Genomic DNA, 3,863 nt, shown 5'->3' with positions numbered 1-3,863 from the left:
TATTAGATACAAGCCAAGGATGGCCAAGCATAATGGATAGTTTAATCTTTGCAGCTCCTTTAAAATTGCTATTAATTTTATACATTTTGCCATGGAGTTGTAAATATTAAACTGTATGGGCTCTTTTTAAATTCTATGGGTAAATTTTAAACTCTATTTCATTTGATCAATATTTGGTTGATTTACAAACTGTTTTTGTATATCCCAATTTACTTTAGTTTTGGGGATCAAGATGATATATTTACCCCTAGACATTTTAACCCAGATATTTTGAACTCCTAAAGAGCATCATTAGCTTTCAATTAATAAATTCATTCTATTAATTAGTCTTATTGGTTATTATCCTTGCAGACACATTTAAAGTAATTTTAGGCAGTAATCAAACCATCTGATGTAAGAATTTTTTTTTTCTATTTTCTCCCACTGTCAAATATACCACAAGTTATTCCTAAGAGCAGTAATAAATTTTTTATGAACCTTTCAAAGAATGGATGCTACGTCTCTCAAGCTGAACAGAGAAATCAAACTCACAGTGAATAATGCTGTGTAACAAATGGCACTGAGATTTTTAATCATTACACCTTTAATACAATAGCTCAAAACCACCAATATGCAAATGTTGGACATTGCCACTTCACAGTCATGACTTACTTCTTTTCACACAGCTGGGGCTGCAAAATTTATCAATGCAAAAAAATTGAAGGACAACTTTGATCTAATTTTCTTATTAGCTTTCTAGTTATTGCTAATTCTTTTTCCTACCAAAGTCTTCAAATTGTATCATTTATTCTTGAAAAATTATTTTCACATTTTCAGTCATACAGTTAAGATTCAATTTTATGAATCCAGAAATGTAGGTCATTGGGCAGATAACTCTTTGGAATTCTATAGAACCAAAGGTTCTCACATACTGAGCTATGGTTATAACTCTTTGGATTCCTACAACTTGTCCCCACTTCCTAAACAAAAAGGAGAAATGGGTCATACCGGCAATGTCTTCTGTATGAGAGTATTATTTTTTACAGTTTTTTTTTTTTTTTTTTTTTTTTTAAAGAAAGGCAGACTGCCACATGCAGCACCTCATTTGGATGTGTCTGGAGCCTTAGAAGCTTGATTACCCTACATTCTCCTACAAATGGACCTTGAGAGCTTGTTTGGAGGTTCTAGCAGGGGAGCACCACTATTCATATACCCTCAACCAAGATCAGTCCTCCTCTATTGGGGAAGGTTGTCCTCTTGGACCACGGGTGTACCTTTGCACCTTCAGGAGGGGTGCACCTGGAGCTGGGAGGGAGGAAGAGGGCACCCATCTGGCCAGCCAAATCAGCTGAATCAACCCTGGCAATCAATGGGGTGATAGATGTCATAGCCAGATTGCCCACACATCCTCCAATTTTACATTTTTTACAGCTTTGAGATATAACTGAACTGCAATATACGTTATTTTAAAGTGTAGAATACATTTTCACACACATTTGTGAAATTGTTCACCATAATCAAGATTGATCACCATATTGATCACCATAGTCAAGAAAATGAAAATATTCATCGGCACCCAAAATTTCTCTGTACCCTTTTGTAATCTTGTTCTCTTGACCTTTTATGTTTTCACCACTTGCAGGCAACTACTCATCTGCTTTCAGTCTCTGTAGATTAGTTTGCATTTCTAGTATTGTATATGAATGGAATCACATGTTTTCTTATTGAGCTTCTCTTACTCAGCATAAATGTTTAAATATCCATCCACATCATTTTATGTGTCCATACTTTCTTCCTTTTATTGCTGAGTATTATCTCATTGTATTAATATACCACAATCCTATGGGTGGACATTTAAAATGTTTCCAGTTTTTGGCTATTGCAAAAAAAGGCTGCAATAATATTTGAGTAAATGTCTTTGTATGGACATATGCCTTCATCTTCTCTAAGAGTAGAATGGCTATGTCATTTGGTAGATGGATATTTAAATTTATAAGAATCTGCCAACTGTTTTACAAATAGTTTTACAATTTTACATTGCCACTAGTATTGTATGAACTTCCAGTGACCCATATCCTTACCAATACTTAGTATGGCCAGTCTTTTTAATTTTAGACACTTAAAGACATTCATAGTAGGAATTCATTATAGTTTTAATCTGCACTTATTCAATCACCAATGACCTTGAGCATTTTTCATGTGTTTTTTTTTTTGCTATCTCTATATCTTTTTGGGTGAAATGTCTGAGAAAATTGTGTGGTTCACCTAATTTGTTTTCTGTCTCTCACAGATCACCATTCTTCATTGCCTGGTGTCTAAGGTTATGAAAGCTTTTATTTCCTACCTTTTGTCTGGTTTTAAAATTGTTTCAAGTGGGAGAGTAAGTCCAATCCCATCTTGGCCAAAGTAGAAGTTCTTATCTGCACAGTTAAATGTTTAGCCTTCTTGAAATGAATCCATGTATATTTTACCTACATAGCACTCACTTATGTCCAAGTAAATGTTTCAGTAATTTCTTTCTCCCTTCCACGCTACTCAGTCCTACCATCAAAGGGCTCCAAGGACCATACACTTTTTTTTTTTTTTTTAAGATTTTTTTAAATTTATTTATTTGAGAGAGAGAATGAGAGAGAGAGAGAGAGCACATGAGAGGGGGCAGGGTCAGAGGGAGAAGCAGACTCCCCGCCGAGCAGGGAGCCCGATGTGGGACTCGACCCCGGGACTCCAGGATCATGACCCGAGCCGAAGGCAGTCGCTTAACCAACTGAGCCACCCAGGCGCCCAGACCATACACTTCTATATGTGGTATTCTATTTTTATCATGCTGATTCATTTTCCCACCCTTGAGATATAACTAAATAAATTCATATGGGGTTTCTACAATTATTCTGAATTTCTCTACCACTAAAGATGTGGAATTTACTCTCTAATACTGCTGGAGTTGTTATAGTATTTTTACTGTATCTGCAGACATTTACCCAAGTTCCAGCTTTGGATCTATTCATGGAACTATCATTAGCCTTTGTTTCAAGTCACTGATTATCTTCTCTAACTGCTACAGTTGAAGAGTTTGGTGTTTTGTTGGATGTATTCCCATTTGGCCCAGGCAGATGACTGGGAATTAATAATTAGCATCTGTGGCTAACCTGCTTATGGAGTGCCTTAATTTAAGGGAGCAATATATATACATATTGAATCCCAGATACCTACCCTGGGGCTCTTCCCCTTATCACCATAATTTTCACACTGTTGAAAGTATTTCACATTGAAGGACTATGTGAAAAAGGGAGCTGTGTGATTCTGGTGAAATGAATTCATAACTACAACCTCAAACAATAGAAGCTATCAGCACAAGTAAAAGGAAGAGAGGAACACGGTTGAAAATCAACTAGAAACTTCCTAATTATACATTAAGATTCTAAATTATATTTCCCATGATACTGATCAGCTACCTGTTAGGTATGTTCTAGGTCTTAAACATTATCTCTCTGCTTTGCATCTAGTTCCTGGATAATTAACTCATAATTTGCCTTTTATTTGGTCAAAGGGAATTTTTAGTTTTTTAATTCCTCCTTGTGTTGAATTATGGTTGTAGCAGGCTTTCTTTTTCCATTTGCTACCCTTGAGTTTATAAACAAAAATCAATTACAGAAATTCACCTTAAAATAATAAACTTATCACATTAATATTTGCCCTTAATGAATCAAGTATATTTTGTTCAAATCTATCACCTCCTCTGTTGTAACAAAGATAAGCTGAGCAAGTCTTATTTCATCAAGTTCTGTCATTCTGATCATGGTCAAACACATAAGAGTGAATGGTTGGCTTAACACCTGTATCTCATCTATTTTCTGTGTTCCACCATTTTTATCTCCCATCAAGAA

This window comes from Mirounga angustirostris, unplaced genomic scaffold (genome assembly GCF_029215605.1).
Source record: "Mirounga angustirostris isolate CCGP_5_RB_7025 unplaced genomic scaffold, mMirAng1.0.hap1 SCAF_14, whole genome shotgun sequence".
NCBI classification, from domain to species: domain Eukaryota; kingdom Metazoa; phylum Chordata; class Mammalia; order Carnivora; family Phocidae; genus Mirounga; species Mirounga angustirostris.
The sequence above is the reverse complement of the archived record's forward strand: the minus strand, read 5'-3'. Positions refer to the sequence as shown.